Below are 20,740 nucleotides of genomic sequence, written 5' to 3'. Positions count from 1 at the left end.
TACATTCCTCAAGCTTAAGGTTTTGTAAGTACTGACACACTGTACTGTATAGTACACACGTAAAGTTTATCTGGGTTGCCATACCTTTGTGTCTTGTAATTATGTCTGATGTGTGTGTGTGGGTATGCCTGTAACATGTCCTCTGTCATATGTATGTTACAACATATAACTACGTATCTAGCAACATTTATAGTTTACTACAACAGTATGGCACCTATATTTACAATTGTGCACATATTTTGGCCACGGATTTGCCATCAACAAGTTGTGTGGTTCAATGGTAATACTGTAACTGGACCTTACAAACATTGCGATGGATGACATATTTATTTATGCATTGGCTTGATCTATATCTGCTGTGGCTAGGTGGTGGATTGTGTTGCATACAGTGTGCCAGGTACTCTTGTATAGTCTTATATAGTGATTTTATTTTGTTGCTGTGCAGAACATGGTTTATTATATAGAGCGTGCCAGACACTTTCAAGCAGTTGTGGGGTGAGCACTGATAAGTGGTAGTGAAAGTGTTTAATCTCAGTCAGCTAACAGGTTGCTATATATGGCAGTTCAGTGATATCTGTACTGTATAATGTTAAATGTGCCATATGACTTGCTCATACATATCTTTTCTTTATGTCTTCCAGGGATCATGGCACACCATAGAAATCCTAGCTGCAGTAGTGCTGAAGATGAGATTCTTACCAGTTGTACGATTCAGCACTACAGCCTACTATTCACCAGAACCAGCCAAGACCAGCAGGAGCGTACTGCAATGTGGCAAGATGTTGTCCGGAGGCTTAACGAGGTAGTCCTGCATAACCAGACATATGAGCAGGTATGCCACCACTGCAGTGATCTACTTAGGCATGTCCGTCAGCGTGCTTCTGATGTACGGAGAGAACAGCTTGCAACAGGTGGTGGGGTTAACATCCACCCCCCTCTCAGCAGAGTGGAGGAGCTGCTCCTGAGCCCGTTAGCACCTGCCCAACAACAACAGCAGCAGATATTTACCATGATTGAGGTTGGAGCCACCCAGCAAGAACACATGGAACATGCAGGTAACATGACATATCTGTAGACTACTGTTACCTCTATTGGTAGATCATGCATATGTGAAATGTGCACTGTGTAGTTAGAAGATGTGGAGCCTGTTGTTGTGCAATACTGATAATTTGCAACATAATCTGTAGGCCTGTGAATGTAAACTGTTCTACTGTAAGATTGCAAACCCACAGTAGCAATGCCACAGTTGTCACCACTGACAAACTGTCTCATAATTATGTAGGTCCCTCTGATGTGACAGCAAGGCAGTGGACAGATGCAGGCGAGTGTGTTCTACATTTATTATTGCAAATAAAAAGCGCATGTCATAGTTAAGGTGTAGGCCATGTACACATGTAACACACCTACCCATAATGCATGCTGGGCATGTTTGCTGTGAGACCACGCACATCTCACTAATGTGATTAGCTGCCTCAAACACATGCAATACACAGACCATCTCAAACAAATGTGGCTACACTGTAGTGACCATTGGATAGGCAGAGTTGATACACAACATGCACATAACATACACAACTATGTCATACACAGAACATGTTAACATGATACACATGAAGGATTCACAAACCCTCTTTAAAGTCACACTCCAGTATCCCAAATGTCATCCACACAGCACACATAACACATAATATACCTGAGGGGTAGAGGCCTATCATGGGGCAGAGAAACACTCTGGAACACACAGCACATTTATGTTAGGGAATGCTCCTTATTGGCCTCCTTACAAACCCATGTAACAACTGGTTGTGAAATGGTGAATGCAGCCATGGTAGTGCAGTTCTGGTACAGCATAATAGATGCTGGTTTGGGACACATTTGTAGCCTTGAGTGACCACATGATGCTTCATGATGATGACTTATGGTACTAGACCCCATCCAGTTATTGTAACCACAGTACTACACATAGCTTTCATTTCTATACACCTCAGTGTTGTGTGTGTGCAAACATATGCCCCTGTAAACAATATGCATACCAATCACCATTTGCACAACTGACACATATATGTCTTGTGATGCTATTGAGTGGCTAGGTCATATAACACACATTGGGTATGTGTGATGTTTAAATTTGCAGTTGTGTTTTAGCATGCCATGTCATGGATGACACTGGCTTGTCCACAATATGATCTACACTCACCATAACTACTGTACATTGGATAAGTGGACCAATGGTATTCCATCAGTTATAAATGCACCACTGATCTTGTGTGTATACACATCCTGCATGAGCTAAAACTGTGTCCACAATTATTTGCTAGAGACACAGAGGCTCTAATCAGAATTGGATATTTATGTGACACACAGATACACATCCATCCATGGTATGTAGACCTGTGAGTGATGATGCACAGTACATTACAGAGTTTTGAATACTTGCACAGCAATGTTGTGTCCATGTATGCATTGCATTCCAGTGTGAGGCCAATCACCAAACAACAAAACACATGCATCAAAGCCATGTATACTGTTAGTAACAAGGACTGTCTACACTTGCACTGCATGTTGTTGAGCAACACATGTCCTGCATGCTGACATGTGTGATATGACTGTTTTGCTTGTGATACTGTACCCCACCATCAACTGCTATTGAGTATGTTCTGAGATTGCTGGTGGTGTGTGTGTGTGTGTGTGTGTGTGTGTGTGTGTGTGTGTGTGTGTGTGTGTGTGTATCTCTGTGTGTGTCTGTCTGCTTTAGTGAGGGGTGTATGTGCATGTGTGCATGTGTTCATGTGTGCATGTGCATGTGTGCATGTGTGTGTGTGTGTGTGTGTGTGTGTGTGTGTGTGTGTGTGTGTGCATGTGTGTGTGCATGTGCATGTGCATGTGTGCATGTGCATGTGTGCATGTATATGCATGTGCATGTATGCATGTGGTCTGACATCATGTACAGGTTTTAAAGTGTTTCCTGTTTTCCTCTCACAGGTGCTGAGGTGGGGCTGGTTCAGTGCAGCAGGGAACCTGATGTCACTGACACAGATAGTGATAATGAGGATAGGTGAGTTGAGGCACAGGCAGGTTTGTCAGGGTCTGTTGTTGGGCCACCAATTGACAGTACACAAATCTCCACCCCATCCATGCACACAGTCATACTGCCTGTACATCCATCATCACCAATGCCCTTAGCAGAGGGACAGTGTACAGTCGGCACTGGCCAGGACAGTGTGGTATCTATGGCACATGCATCAGGACACAGCAGACATAGCCAGATGTCTGGAATGGTACCATATAGACAGATGCCCAGGGGTTCTCGTCAGAGCACTGCTGGTCATCATGCCCCTGGCAGACGTGCCACAACTCTTACAACCACATGCATGTTCCAGGCTGTCATGGTGGCACAGGCACGTATACAGCGGTACACCAGACAGGGACTAAGGGCACAGAGGGCTCATAACACCTATGTAAATGACAGTATCCATGACCTAGCAGGTGCCATACTTAATTACATTGAGGTCAATGATAGACGTTGGGGTGAGACGTTAGATGTCCTCCACAATGTCATGTCCATGTGTCAGGACAGTGCAGGATGGTTGAGACGTTGACATGGACATATGCCAGCAACATCAACAGCTGGCAGTCACCGTGGACGTCCATCAAGTCATAGCCGCTCCCGTAGTGCCAGTACCAGCCCCAGCAATGTTGGGGGGGCTGTCCATAGACCGTCCTAGAAGACCACGTGCACATGGCTCAGGATGTCCCAGCAGGGACCTGGATCCATGGACATATGTCAACCTCTGAGAATAGTACCCAGTCTGGATTAGTACCTGATACTGTCTGTAGCACCCCTGCCAGGCACGGGTCCCGTATCCATGGCCAGAGATGGTGATCTGTAAAGCCTGCCAGGTACAGTCTGTAGCTGTCCCACAAATCCCTGTATATGGCAACTACATGGTGGAACTGTGTGCATGCAGACACACACACATAAACCAGACACCTAGGGCAAACACATACCCATACACATTACATCCACATTGGCCCATAACAGTACTCTTGGCCCTCACACATACACTCACACACACATGTCAATTTTATGGCTCAGTGTAGGCCTCTGGCAAACCAACAACACACCCTGTGCATATGATGAAACCTGTGCCACCTCCTGTCATCTGTAACATTGATGCAGGCACAGGATAACATGGTGCTGATGCACAGGGTGACTTTATTTTAGTATAGCAATGTTTTAATGTGTAGCATGTTGTCAGCAGTAAAGTGTAATGATATCCTTGAAGGTGTAGCTGAGCAGGCATGATGCATTAAAACTATAATTATCAATGTAGTATTGTTTACACCAGTGTTTATTTCAATTGTGTATTGTCTGCCCAAGTGCCACTTGGCTGATGTGTGCAGTTTTGTCAGCATGTGTTATAGAGTGGACAGTAAGTGTGGGATGTTTGCAGCACAGATTTGCAGGTGCACATTTGTGAACATGGTTGAGGGGCACTGTCTGCATGTACGTGCATATTGGACACATGGGCAGGGTGACATGTCCTGTATTAGACAGTGTTAACACTCCATAGTTTCTATTGGTGGCCAGTATGCATTGTACTACACACATTTTGGAACGTGAGTACACGTGTATGTATGACACGGTTTGACACTGTGCTGTGGGTGATACTGTTGTTACTATCTGTCATTGGTTTGCATTCTGGTAGTATACATAACCTCAACAGCCTACCCATAAACAATTGTTAGATGATGGCTTGACAACTGACACACAGATGTAGGACACACAGTAACATTTGCAGCCTTCAAGTACTATTCTATGCCAGTAACAAGTGGTATTCACATGCACTCAGTCCTGGGACCACTCCTGTTTGGCATATAGCTTTCTTAGGTACAAGCAAACACAGTAGGGATATGTCTGGCCACGTTTGGCAGTGCATGCTGTGGGCTATAATGCATTCTCCAGATGACACACACATCCTCCAAAAGGGTATCATACAGACAGATACCTGATGTCAAACCCATGCTGTAAAACTATAAGCCAAATAAAGCATAGTCATCCACTTTTACAAAACAATAGTATCCCTAGAGTACCACATAGGTAATAGCCCCCAGAATATGGAACAGGTACCGATGTATACATAGAGCCATTTGTTAAGTCATCTCTCCTTTGATAATCACATTTCCAAAGGGTTTTGGAAATCCCTCTGTGGATCACATGAGCAATAAGGCGTCTGCATGCATATCCACAAAGGTTGTTGCACACCTATAATGAATAGCCATCTTTGACAGACGTTGCTGCTTTTGAACAGGTTTCAAATATACCTCAGGCATAAATCCTCACTCACACTATTCAGTAGAAACCGTAATGAGTGTATGTGAAATGGATGACGTAGGCCAGGGATCACTGCAGTGGCTAGGCTTGTCACAAGCATACAGATGTGACCTAAGTTCTGTAAAGTGGCAGCACACTCTGGCAAAGATAACAGATGTGTTCATGGAGAAAGCAGGGTTCCCACATATGAAATAATTGAGGTCATATGTATGTATATGTATTTGTCACACAGCTACCTGACATGTGTAATGCACATACTGTTGTCATTGTGATATGTCATACAGTAGTAAAAGCAAAACCCACAGCACATTGACCAACAGTGTCACACACGTGGAGTGCACACAGTCACCAAATGCAGGATTCTAACCCCTACCCAGCTATTTCACGATACTAGAGCAGTACGCATTTACACAATGCACTATACACGTCAGCAGGGGTTCTTCTTTCCACAGGTATATTTGTAGGATGGTGACATCATCAGACTTGACAAAGATGAGTATACCACTTTTAAGGTGTTTCAGTAGTCTCCAAAATTATTGTTTTTTTCCCAGGAGACACACACAGTTGGCAAGTGCAGGATTCAACCCCTATTGAACTACTTTAGGATACTACAGCAGTATGGGTTTACATGATGTGCTATATACATTACTAGGAGATCGCTTTTCCACAGGTATATTCGTAGGATGGTGACATCATCAGACTTGACAAAGATGAGTATACCACTTTTAAGGTGTTTCAGTAGTCTCCAAACAGATTGCTCCTCTTCAAGGAGGCATACTGTTGGCAAATGCAGGATTCAAACCCCTAACTAATTACTTTATGATATTACAAAAGTATGTATTTACATGACGCACTATACACATTACAGGAAGTTCTCCTTTCCACAGGTATATTTGTAGGATGGTGACATCATCAGACTTGACAAAGATGAGTATACCACTTTTAAGGTGTTTTAGTAGTCTCCAAAATGATTGCGCCTCTCCAAGGAAACATACACACATACGCTTATATGAGTTGACAAGTGCAGGATTCAAACCCCTACCTAACTACTTTATGATACCAGAGCAGTACACATTTATGCAACGCGCTATACACGTTAGTAGGGCTTTTTCTTTCCACAGGTATATTTGTAGGATGGTGATGTCATCAGACTTGACAAAGATGAATATACCACTTTTAAGGTGTTTCAGTAGTTTTCAGAAAGGTTGCTCCTCTCCAAGGAGACATACACACTCTCATACAGTTGTTAAGTGCATGAGTCAAACCCATGCCTAACTACTTTATGATACTTAAGCAGTATGCATTTATATGATGCGCTAGACACATTACTGGGAGTTCTCCTTTCCACAGGTTTATTTGTAGAATGGTGACATCATCAGACTTAAAGATGAGTATACCACTTTTAAGGTGTTTCAGTAGTCTTCAAATAGGATGCGCTGCTCCAAGGATACACACACTTTCATACAGTTGGCAAGTGGAAGATTCAAACTCCTACCTAACTACTTTATGATACTAGAGCAGTACGCACTTACACAACACACTATACACATTACTGGGTGTTCTTCTTTCCACAGGTATATTTGTAGGATGGTGACATCATCAGACTTGACAAAGATGAGTATACCACTTTTAAGGTGTTTCAGTAGTCTTCAAAAACTTGCGCCTCTCCAAGAAGACACACACACACACACACACACACACACACACACACACACACACACACACACACACACAAAATGAGTATACCACTTTTAAGGTGTTTCAGTAGTCTTCAAAAAGCTTGTTCCTCTCCAAGGTGACACACACTCTCATACCGTTGGCAAGTGCAGGATTCAAACCCCTACCTAACTACTTTATGATACTAAAGCAGTACGCATTCACACAATGCACTATACACATTACTGGAAGTTCTCCTTTCCACAGATATATTTGTAGGATGGTGACATCATCAGACTTGACAAAGTGGGTTACATTAGGTGACATTAGGTGGGGACTACATAGAAGGAATTTCTAAACACTTTGGCAATGTGATCATCAAAGGAGAGTTTACTATCTACCTGGGTCCCCAGGTCCATAATTACATTCTCTGTACATACTGGATTACCATCTATGTGGTAATTTGTGGGCACTTTGTTATATCCAAAGGGGATGACTATGCATTTTTTGGCATTCTGCTTGAGGGCATTGTTTTGACACCAGGTATCTGTCTCTCTAAGACCCTTCTGGAGGATGTCCGTGTCAGCCGTAGAGTCAATTATGCACCACAGTTAGCAGTCATCTGCAAACTTGGTCAGTCATACTCCTCCCATGCTTGCCTGTACCTCTGTGCAGAATCTACTGAACAGGTGGGGTCCCAGGACCAAGACCTGTGGGATGCCACTTGTGACTGGTTTAGAGTTGGACATGGCACCCGCAACTCTGACCATGTGTGTTTGATCTGTGAGCCATTTGGCCACCCATCCTGTGACATAGGGGTTAATGTTCAAGCTGGTAAGCTTGTCCATGATGCCAGAGTGGGGAATGGTGTCAAAGGCCTTAGTGAGATCCAGGCAGGCTGTGTGGACTACTTTCAGCTCCATCTATGTCCTTGGTAACTGTTTCAAAGAAGTCAACTAGGTTTAGGAGGCAGGATCTGCCTTTAACAAAACCAAATTGAGTAGAGTCCAGTGTCTGGAGGTTCCCAGTGTCTTTGTTTATGGGTTCCATGATAATTTGCTCCATAGCTTTGCAGACCAGGCTGAGTAGGCCTATAGGGCAATAGTTTCCAGGTTCTGTTGTGGCACCACCTTTGTGGAGCTGGATGACTGTTGCTGTATGCCATTCTTTGGGTACATAGCCTGTGGTAAGGTTGAGTCTGGACAGTGAATGTAGGTGAGGGTGTAGTTCAATTTTGGGCTGGTGTAAGACACAGCCTGGGACATCATCCAGTCCCATTGATGCTGTGTTCTTAGCATTGGAGAGGGCTGTTTTTACCTGCATGTCCATGAAGTCTGGGGCTCTGCATTCTTTTGGGATGGACACAGGCCCTTTTGGGGGTGATGGGGGAGTTTGCACTGAACTTGTCTGCCAGGATGTGGGCAATGTCAGTTGGTTCAGTGTATTTTTTGCCATTTTTCAGTAGCTGACAGCATATTTGAGAGTTGCCACCTAAATGTTTGGTATAGCTAACGAAGGCTTTGTGGTTGTTATTCTTACATTCCTTGGCAATTTGTCTTTAGAAACTGGCCTTGGATTATTTTATGAGTGATCATTGTTTCTTCCTAATAATGATCAGTGATGCCTTTCCTTTTGTGAAGTTTGCTCTATCATATGTTAGTTTCCTCCTTCTGTTGTATAGCTTATTTATGAGCAACGACCACCAGATTGGTTTCTTCTTTTTGGAGGAGTGCATCTTGGTTTTATTTGGGATGTCTCGATCCATGCATCCCTGTAGATGCTCATATAATGCACTTGTAAATGATTCTGCAGATTGTATAGCATTATCCTATAGCAAGGGGGCATTGGAACTTCCCACTTTGGTCTTGAGAAGTGTGCAGTTTGCTTTTGAAAATGTCTTCACAGTGGTTTCCTTGACTGGGGGGGGGGGGTGGTATTTGGATGTCCAGTCTGATTACTTTATGGTCTGATATTACCAGTGAGGGCCTTATCTCTGGTGTGGAACACTGGTACCCCATGTTGGTGATGATCAGGTCCAGTATGTTGTCACCTCTAGCGGGCATGGTGACCAGCTGTTCCAGGGCATTTGAGTTTTTAAACTCTAGGAAGCATTGGGCAAAGGATGTTGTACATGAGTGATTCTCCTAGTCAGTGTTTTGGTAGTTGTAATCTCCTCATATAATGGTGTTTGGTAGGACCTTTATATTTTCCAGTGTTCCCAGGAATACTGAGTGAGGTTCCTGAGACAAAGTAGGTGATCTGTAACAGGCTACAATCTGATAAGCAGCCTTGCCCAATATTAGTTGCACTTGCATGGGCTCCAAAGCCTCATGCTGTGCCACTAACCTGAAGGTGTGGTTATCCATAAGGTAAATGGATACACCTCCTTCCTTTTGTATTTCACTCTGGGTTTTGGGGCCGAAGATCAGAGGGATTGTGAGTGTTTTACGTGGAGCATGTCCAACAGCTCTGTGTTTGACATAGCTTTGTATGTTAGGCAGAGATCTCCTCTGAGTAGGCAATATGCAAGAGAGTTCAGCTGGAGCATTTTGAGACGGTCTGTGTATGGCATGTATTTCAGGCCACTAATCCTCTTTGTGAGGTATTTCTGCAGGCTTTCCAGTTGTTGTAGATGTCTTTTGAGGTACATAGCAAAAGGGGCGTTGTACTCTATTATGGATCTAGTGAGTGATGAGTAGAGGGGAACAATGTCCTCTTCTCTTCTGCATGAGACACCTTTTGTGATGAGGTGTGCCATGTAGAAGGATTTGTTGACTACTGTGAGGATGTGATTATCACAGGTGTGTCCACTTTCCACCTGTGACCCAAGGTCTCTTATCACACTTTCAGTGTTAAGTATACTACCACCTATGTTGTAGTTCATGGTGATTTATACCTAGTTTAGTGGGTTTATCTATAATTCCAGAGTGAGGGATGATGTTGAAAGCAATGGCAAGATCTCCATAGGCTGTGTGAACCACCTTACCCTTGTCTACGGTTCTGGTGACTGCTTCAATGATGTCTGCCTGGTTTAGGAGACATGATCTGCCTTTTAAAAACCCAACATGGTTGTAGTCCAGAGTTTGGTGATTACCAATGTCTTTTTTTATAAGTTATATAATGATACATTCCATGGCCTTGCAGAGCAGGCTCATCAGGCTAATTGGGTGCTAGTTCCTGGGGTCCATGGTGGCTCCCCCTTGTGTAGTGGGATAACCATCGCTGTGTGCCATTCAGCAGGCAAAAGCCTGAGGTGAGGCTATGACTGAACATGGTACGTAGGTGTGGTGCCTGTTCGTTCTGTAGTTCTGTAGAACACAGCCTGGGATGTTATCTGGTCCCATGGATGCTGTGTTCCTGGCTTTGGAGAGTGTTTTCTACCTGTGCAGCCGTGATGACATCTTTCCTTTGAAAACCATGTTGCCAAAGTGATTGGGAGATCCTATGTGGCCCATCTAATCAACAAAGGTATTGCATCAGGATCCAGAGAGGTAGTGTTGGCACTCTACTCTTACGTCATCAGACCCATCATTAAGTACAGTGCACTATTTTGTATGTACTTGACTTAGCATATCCAGCAGCTGTAGAGACCACATAGGTACCTCACCAAGAGGATTACTGGCCTCAAACAGTTGTGTTATGCAACACAACTTGTAAAACTAAATCTGTTCTTCATTGCGTACCGCCTACTCAGAGGCACACTCTGCCTAACTTACAGAGTCCTGTCCAACACATAACTGTTGAACATGCTCCATCTACAGATAACAACATTGAGTCACCCTACACATTCCAGGGATATAAACCTCATCAGAACAATGAATACAACATGCTGGTGGGATAGAGTACCATCCCAGACACATGCCTTACTGTGAAACAGAGTCCCAATGTACATCAGACAGAACTCCTCGCTGACTCTCTTCAATTGGAACCTTGATGAGTGGATGGAAAACAGACAATTCATGCCAGACATCACATCAGCAGCCCCACTAGAAAGGGGCTTAGGGTACTAACTATTAGAATTAGGCCTTGGGAGACTACCCAGTGGTGTGGTGAAAGCTGCACAACTTGCGTAGGCTGATATATGCCTTCGTGGAGATAGTCTACTACATACCTATGAACCTATGTGACAGGTACATGTCTACAGATAGCGGATGTGTACTTCATTGTACAGTCATGTTATACAGCAGGCACATGGACCACATATACTGTAATGCTTACAGATACTGGTGGCTGTTATGTACAGTGGGAGAGATGTGCACCTCATGTCTTTCGTGTCATTGGGATGTGTGCTGGGTGGGACAGTCCTGGATGGCTCCCTGTCATGGTCACCCTCTTACACACATCTCAGCCCATCCATCTTTGGCTTATTATACTGTGTTCCCTCTACATATATATATATATATATATATATATATATATATATATATATATATATATATATATATATATATATATATATATATATATATATATATATATATATATATATATATATATATATATATAGGTACATAGGTAGGTAATAGGCTATCTGCCTGAAGGCATATATTAGTATGGCCAGAGTGTGCAGCTATCACCACCCATGGAGTTAGTTCCCTAGGCCTCTGTGTAGTAGAGCTGATGAAGTGATCCATGGTGTGACAGTTCAGTTTCACATACACTCATCATGGCTCCTCTGGAAGAGAGTCAGTGAGGGCCTCGGCTTAATGTCGGTTGGGAGCCTGTTCCAAAGCAAGGGAAGTCTGTGAGTTAGTAAAGTATCCCTCCAACATGTTCTATTTAATGTTGTGATGATGATATCCCTAGAGCATGTGGTACAGTGAGCTTGGGTTTACTTCAGATAGCGCATGTACATCAGTTCTGCATTGGACATGGACCTGTCTGTTGGGCAGAGATCTCCTGAGTAGACAGTATGCAACAGAGTACAAATTGAGTTAAATTCAGTCTTGTTGCATGGGGCAACTGTTTGAGGCCAGTAATCCTCTTGTTGAGGTACTTCAGTGGTCTTTCCAGCTGCTGAAGGTGCCTAGTCAGATTCATCGCAAGTGTGTTGTGGTACTCTCTGACGGGTCTGATGACTGATGAGTAGAGGGAACCTCCTTTGACCTACATGCAAAGACCTTGGCAGTTTGTGGGAATACATAGCATGATTTTCTAACCACTTTTTGAATGTGTTTCTGGAAGTATAGATGAGTATCTACATGTGTCCAGAGATCCCTTATTATCACCTCCATATTTAGGGTGTTGGCACGTATGTGGTATTTGTATGACTGTAGCTCGAGGCCAAAATTTTGACACCACATCTGTCTGACTGAGACCCTTTTTAAGGATGTCTCTGTTGTCCCAAACATCGATTATGACAACTTTTTTGCAGTCATCCACAAACTTTGCTAAACATAGCCCTCGTGTGTTTGACTGTATTTCTGAAAAGTGTACACAAGACAGGAGGGGTCCCAGCACTGAGCCATGGGGGACAGCAGTTGTTACTAGCTTGAACAGGAGACCACAATTCTTAATTTGTGGGATCTATTTGTGGCCCAGTTGGCAATCCATCAGATGACATACATATTTATGCACAGGTTGTTGATTTTGTGGATACGACATGTGTCTGGGATGTTGGAAAAGGGCTTTTCAAGGTCTATGTGGGACGTGTGTAGCTCATTTCATTGATGTATGTCCTGGGTGACTGCCTTGAAAACAGTCTAGCAGGTTTGGGAACCATGATCTGCCCCTGACCAAGCCAAAATGGGTAGGGTTGCGTGTTTGTAGGCTCCCAATAGACCTGTTTATGAGTTCCATCATGATGGACTCCATGGCCTTGCAGATCAGGCTTAATAGGTTTATAAGACAATAGTTCCCATGGTCTGTTGTGCATCAACACTTGTGGAGTGTGCCAAACATTGCTGTAACCCATTCAACAGTTTCATATCCTGTACAGAGGGTGAGTCTCAACAGACTGTTCAGGTGCAGGGTCTATTTGTTTTGGAGTTCACATATGACACAGCTAGGGAAACCATGTCATCCCATAGACGCCATGTTTTTAGGTTTGGAAAGAGCTGTTTAACCATTGTATATGTGATTTCTCGGTTTTCACAATCTCCAGGTATGATAATGCACCCTTTTGTCAGTGAGAGGGGGTAAATATGTATGAGCCTGTCTGACAGAATGTTGGCAATGTCAGTCATGTACATGTATTCATTTACAGTTTGCAATGACTCAGAACATATATGAGTTTACATTGATATTTATGACATAGCGAAAGAAAGCTTCATGGTTCTCTTTGGACTCTTTGACAATATTTTTGCCAGAACATGGATTGGATAATGTTAGGAGTGCTCATTGTTTATTGATGATACTGATCAGAGATTTATTGATCTTCTTTGAATTTTCACTTTCTTTGAACAACTTAAGTACTTGTAGTACATAGTTTGATTATGACAGGAATCCAATATATTATATGGGTCTGTTTTCATATAACTGTGTGCATGAGGCAGGATTGGTGAATAGTGACAGGTTTCTGGGTATGAACTGCAACTGCCATATATGTGTGGCCCACTGCTGTACTCAGACATGGCCTAAGTGTGTGAGCATGCCCAGTATGACCTTTCAGTATGTTGTTGACTGACATTTGCTTTGTTTATTTGTGTGAGCACGCCCAATATGACCTTTCAGTATGTTGCTGACTGAAATTTGCTAAATTTGTTAAAGTATGTGAGCATGCCCAGTATGGACATATATACTATATGTGTGTGAAAAATCAAGTTGGTTTTTACTTCAGGGCTCACCTTTGTGTTGTACATCGACAGGAAGCACACTGTGCCTGCAGGGCTTCCATGAGTCACTTTGCATAGACTTCTCAACATTTCTACATACAGGGGGGACAGCTATTAGTTGTACATTTCTACCCGGGGGACACAGATGATTGTTACTGTGGGTGTATATAGGATGAGGGGTTCACCTGACACTTATACACATTTGCTAGGCCTGCACTGCTATGTCATGTACTCCATTTCTGTCTGTACTGTTGCCTATCATACTGGCTTGAGGCATACTACTGTACTACAGATCTTAGCTTCCAATTTCACTTATATTAGTTTGTGACTTCATAGCCTACCCAACCCACATCACACTGCCTGGCCTGCTGTTATCTGTCTGCATAGGCCTGGGGGAAGTTACTCATATGCCTCTTTAGAGGGCATGATGCAGCATTTGTTTGTGTTTGCGTTAGTCTACAATTATCCTGCTGTGTCTGTGCCAGTGAAATGCTGTCATGGCTTAGTGGTTCAGTACTGTGACTATAGTGCACAGTATCCTGAGTTCGAGCTCTGTCACTGCTTTTTATTTTCCTGCTGGGCAGACCAGACTGCCTAAGGAACAGTAAAGCAGGTGTGAGCATGTTTACCTGACTTTGCTCAACTTTGCCCAACCTTGCCCGACTTTGCCCAACATTGCTCAACGTTGCCCAACGTTGCGCTAGTTAGCATGGTGCGCAGCTCAGCGCAGTTGTGTTTAAATATGCTAAATAGTGGTAAAATGTGCTTAACAGTGCTTTATATTGCTTAAAATAGGGCAATCATGCCTCAGGTGGTGCTACAGGGTTGCCTATGTTTGGCTGCACATAGTACACTCCCTATACATGTTTGAAAACAGGTAGTGTCAAGTTAGGCATCAATTTTATTGTATGTGCGAGTCAGAGAGAGGTGTAATTTCCAGGGTTCCTACTGAGTGAGTGTATGTGCTATGTTTTGCCTCTTTGCCAAGGCCAAGGCATACTGGGCACGCCTCCTTCTGCCTACTGGGGCAGGCTCAGGTTGTTCCTCCTCTGAGTCACGCTGTGCCTGTGCAGGCCTTGGCAATGGTGCGGGGCTGTTTGCTGCACCTGTTTTCACAGGATCATATTGGTAGCATGCCACATACCATGACAGTTTGGGTACATGTAGTTGGTGAGTACTGCAAGGCTCTACCAGATGTATCCAGGCACCGGAACCATGACTTGAGCATCCCAAACACACGCTCAGTAATGTTTGTTTGTGCGTGTGCCTCATTATAGAGTTCTTGTTCAGGTGTGTGTGCATTTCTGATGGATGTCATCAGCCACTGCTCCAGTGCGTATCCAGCATCCCCCACTAGGTGGCCGTCAGAGATGTCCCCACTGGCAAATGTCTGGTACAGCTGCGTCAGATGCCAGATGTGGGAATCGTGATAGCTTCCAGGGCAGCCAGCACACACATTCATTATTAGGCCCTGGGCATCACACATAACCTGGCAGTTGATGGAAGGGAAGCCCTTGTGGTTGATTGTAGACTCTACCCCGCTCACTGGGTGGTGCTTTGATGTGTATGTGCATGCAGTCTATTGCACCCACTACCTCTGGGTATTCTGCTATTTGGTGGAAAAAACGCATATTGCTGGCCAATGCTCAAGGGAATTGGGGAAATATACGTGGTCACCGACATGTGCTGACATGGCATCCAGGAACTGGTGCAGTACCCTGGATGCTGATGCCTGTGAAACCCCCATCATATCACCAGTTGGTCTCTGGAAGGTACTTTTAGCTAGTATTCGTAGGCCAACAAATACCTTGGTATCCACTGGGATAGGTTCCCCTCTGTTGGTTCTGTGTGTGAGGCATTGCCGGCGCAGCTCAACAATTTGCTGCAGGAGGTCTCTGTCCACTCTATAGCACTATATTATCTCCAGCTCATGTAGCCCCTGGTAGGTTACCCTGGGTCTGTACACTCTTCTCCGTCTCCTCACTGTGGGTTGCTCAGCAGCATTCATAACATCACCACCCTCAGCATCTTGCACATTTTTTTTATGATAGCAATAGCAGCCCCTAACATTTTGTCTGACTTAAGCTTTTTAAGTTTTCACTCTTTGTATACTGCAGTGTTGCAGAGTTCTTGGGAAAAAACAGGGTAGACTGCTGTTTGCAGAGTTTAAAGTGCTGGGCTGGGCTGGGCTAGACTACTGCCTGTATAATTGGATGATTGTGATATATTTCATCTGGCAGCTCTGCTAGTTCTCCTTGGTTAACTTCCTACTACTTCTTTTCCTTCCTTTTCCCTTTCTGTTTCCACCCAGGGCAGCGCCGCGCAAACAAGCGCAAACACGCGCACATGGGCGCACACACGCGCACACCCTCTGTGCCCATTTGCAAGAAATTTCAGATATATCCACAGCGTATGCCTTTGGTTTCTTGTTTTCAGCTAGGACAACTGTAGACACACCTCTTGCAATCCTGAGCAACTCAGGGCAAACACAAGACAATGTGCTCCAATAAGCTTACAGTCTTTCAGATATACCCCCTCATGATGTCACCTATCTTCTACTCTACTACTCCCCTACTCCTACACTTACACTTTAGGGACATGGCTCACATGCCAGGGAAAATTGGGATTCACTATCCTTATCCTCATTTGCATAGGATTGCCTACTAATGCTTGGTTACATCTCTCACACTGAGCTTCCCCCCTTAGCAACCACTACTCAGTGGCCATGTTGTTTTCAGCCTGCCATTCACCTGCTTTGCAGAACAAGCTTTTTAGTGAAAATGCCCATTTTTGGCTATTTTTCAAATTTTTTCATTTTATTTAAAGTGCTTCATGTTTGCGCGGCGCTGCGCTACGCTTAAACATCGGCGATCGGGGAAAGATAAATGGATTTTAAGGTTTTACAACATTTGCAAATGCCAATGGCCTTATATTTGGCTATTGGCATGCTTCCTCAACTAGATGCATCCTTTATTTGGAGCTGTCATAGCTCCGTTTAGCTATTTGCAGAACGGTACTCCGTTACCAATGATTACATTTCTGCAAATAACACTACTCTTACATGGACAGGTTAGTGTTTCCTGGATCGCAAATTTACCTCATTTGCATAGCTTTCAGCAGCAAATGAGGTAATTTGCATACCATAACACTGTCCGTGCAATAGTGGTTTTAGAAGTGCTCATGCACGCCCCTGCCGGCTGTTGCTGGATCGCTCGGCAGACATATTGGCTGTCTGCCATCTTAGACTAATATTAGATTCCGTGCAAGCCTTCATAAATCCAGCCCATTATTTCTTCATTTATATACTCTTTTTCTCTTTTACTATTTATTACTGTACCCCAAAGTTTGTCATATACATTTGCATAATTTTACTACTAATTTCTCAACTTCTTTCATTTATCCACTTTAACACTTTGTACAAATTTAATAAAGCAGCATATACACTGGGTTAATTAACCCTAAACCTAATTCCTCTTTATTTACATACAAAACTACTCTTTTTACTGGTTGTAATTTAGAACTCCATTTAAGTCAAAAATATATATGCAGTAATTCTCTTTTCAAATACTGTTGGCAACATATTTTACCCATCAGTACTGAATTTAACAAATAAGCATTTTTTTCTGAATGATACCTTATATGTTCTCCAGAAAAGACAGGTTTGTTTTATTTCTTGTATTGTTTTCCATTGAATTTTACTTATTTCTTTATTCCCAAATTTTATACGTAACACAGACAGGACTGTGATAGTGAGGGCTGGAACTTTGAATGTTGGGAGTATGACTGGTATAGGGAGAGAGCTAGCTAATATGATGGACTGAAGGAAGGTTGGTATATTGGGTGTGCAAGAGACCATATGGAAGGGAAGCAAGGCTAGGTGTATCAGAGGTGGGTTCAAATTGTTTTATCCTGGTGTGAATGGGAGGAGAAATGGCGTAGGGGTTTATCTGAAGGAACAGTATGCCAAGAGTGTTTTGGATGTGAAGAGACTGTCAGATAGAGTGATGTTTATGAAGCTGAAAATTGATGGTGTAATGATAAATGTTGTTAGTGCATATGCTCCACAAGTTGGGTGTGTGATGGATGAGAAAGAAAAATTCTGGAGTGAGTTGGATGAAGTGGTGATGACTGTACCCAAGGGTGAGAGACAGGTGATTGGAACAGATTTCAATGGGCATGTTGGTGAAGGAAACAGAGGGATGAGGAAGTGATGGGTAGGTATCGTGTTAAGCAAAGGAATGCAGAAGGTCAGATGGTAGTGGATTTTGTGAAAAGGATGGACATGGTTGTGGTGAATACGTATTTTAACAAGAGGGAGGAGCATAGGATGACATACAAGAGTGGAGGAAGATGCACACAGGTGGATTATATCTTATGTAGAAGGGCCAGTCTGTAGGAGATTGGAGACTGTAAAGTGGTGGCAGGGGAAAGTGCAGTTAGGCAGCATAGGATGGTGGTTTGTAGTATGACATTGGTGATCAAGAAGAGGAGGATGAGTGTGAGGGCAGCACCAAGGATCAAATGGTGGAAATTGAAAAAGGGTAAATGTGAGGTGGAGTTCAGGGAAGAGTTAAGACAGGCACTGGATGGCAATGAAGAGTTACTGAATAGCTGGGTAACTACAGCAGAGCTAGTTAAGGGAGATGGCTAGAAAGGTGCTGGGTGTGACATCTGGAAAGAGGAAGGAGGACAAGTAGAACTTGTGGTGGAATAAAGAAGTACAGGAGAGTATACATAGAAAGAGGCTGGCGGAGAAGAAGTGGGATTGTCAGAGAGATGAAAAAAGTAGACAAAAGTATAAGGAGATGAGGTGCATGGCAAAGACAGAGGTGGCGAAGGCTAAGGATAAGGTGTATGAAGGGTTGTATGAAAGGTTAGACACTAAGGAGGGAGAAAAAGACCTGTACCAATTGGCTAGGGAGGGACCGAGCTAGGAAAGATGTGCAGCAGGTAAGGGTGATAAAGGATAATGAGGGAAATGTACTCACAAGTGAGGAGAGTGTGTTGAGCAGATGGAAAGAGTACTTTGAGGGGCTGATGAATGAAGAGAATGAGAGGGAGAGAAGGTTGGATGATGTGTGGATAGTGAATCATGAAGTGCAGTGGATTAGCAAGGAGGAAGTAAGGATAGCTATGAAGAGGATGAAGAATGTAAAGGCTGGTTGTCCAGATGACATACCTGTGGATGCATGGAGGTGTTTAGGTGAAATGACAGTGGAGTTTTTAACTAGATTGTTTAATGAAATCTTGGAAAGTGAGAGGATGCCTGAGGAATGGAGAAAAAGTGTTTTGGTACCGATTTTTAAGAATAAGGGTGATGTGCAGAGCTGTAATAACTACAGAGGGATTAAACTGATCAGTCACAGCATGAAGTTATGGGAAAGAGTAGTGGAAGCTAGGTTAAGAAGGGAGGTGATGATTAGTGATCAGCAGTATGGTTTCATGCCAGGAAAGAGCACTACAGATGCGATGTTTGTTCTGAGAGTGTTGATGGAGAAGTACAGAGAAGGTCAGAAGGAGTTACATTGTGTCTTTGTGGACTTAGAGAAAGCATATGACAGGGTGCCTAAAGAGGAGTTGTGGTATTGTATGAGGAAGTCGGGAGTGTCAGAGAAGTATGTAAGAGTGGTACAGGATATGTATGAGGGTAGTGTGACAGCGGTGAGGTCTGCGGTGGGAGTGACAGATGCATTTAAGGTGGAGGTGGGATTGCATCAAAGATCAGCTCTGAGCCCTTTCTTATTTGCAATGGTGATGGACTGGTTAACAGATGAGATCAGACAGGAGTCCCCATGGACTATGATGTTTGCAGATGACATTGTGATCTGTAGTGAGAGTAGGGAACAGGTGGAGGAGACCCTAGAGAGGTGGAGATATGCTCTAGAGAGAAGAGGAATGAAGGTCAGCAGGACTAAGACAGAATATATGTGTGTGAATGAGAGGGAGGATAGAGGAATGGTGAGGATGCAGGAAGTAGAGGTGGCGAAGGTGGATGAGTTTAAGTACATGGGATCAACAGTTCAGAGTAAGGGTGAGTGTGGAGGAGAGGTGAAGAAGAGAGTACAGGCAGGATGGAGTGGGTGAAGAAAAGTGTCAGGAATAATTTGTGACAGGCGAGTACCAGTAAGAGTGAAAGGGAAGGTCTACAAGAGAGTAGTGAGGCCAGCTATGTTATATGGGTTGGAGACAGTGGCATTGACAAAAAGGCAGAAGTCAGAGCTTGATGTGGCAGAGTTGAAGATGTTAAGATTTGCACTGGGTGTGACGAGGATGGATAGGATTAGGAAAAAGTATATTAGAGGGTCAGCCCAGGTTAGAAGGTTTGGAGACAAAGCCAGAGAGGCAAGATTACATTGATTTGGACATGTGCTGAGGAGGCATGTAGAGTATATTGGGAAAAAGATGCTAAGGATGAAGCTGCCAGGTAACAGGAAAAGAGGAAGGCCTAAGATAAGGTTTATGGATGTGGTGGGAGAGGACATGCAGGTGGTTGGTGTGACAGAGCAAGATGCAGAGGACAGGAAGAAATGGAAACAGTTGATCCACTGTGGTGACCCCTAACGGGAGCAGCTGAATGAGGAAGAAGAAGAAGACAGACATTTCATTCACTGTATATTATATACCCCATTTTTACTACATTGCCTGAACCTTTACTTTTCTCTTTATTTAAAGCCATCCATATCATCTCTAGACACAAATTTGTGAAAATTATAACTTCTTTTATGCAATGTTTTTGCAATTATTATAATATCATCTGCATATGTTAACAGAACTGGAACTGTTAACCCTTCAGGTGTTATATACTCCACTCCTTTCACTTTGTGATTTATTTCATATACTATTACACTGATATCTAATGCAAAGATTATGCAACTCATTGGACATTCCTGTCTTATACCACTATTCATATGTATCTCTCATCTTAACCAACCATTTACAAACATTTTTTAATTTATTTTTACTCTTCACTGAAATA

The sequence above is a fragment of the Protopterus annectens genome, chromosome 10.part0 (assembly GCF_019279795.1).
Source record: "Protopterus annectens isolate FY-2018-M chromosome 10.part0, PAN1.0, whole genome shotgun sequence".
Classification (NCBI taxonomy): domain Eukaryota; kingdom Metazoa; phylum Chordata; order Ceratodontiformes; family Protopteridae; genus Protopterus; species Protopterus annectens.
This window is presented reverse-complemented; position numbering follows the sequence as displayed.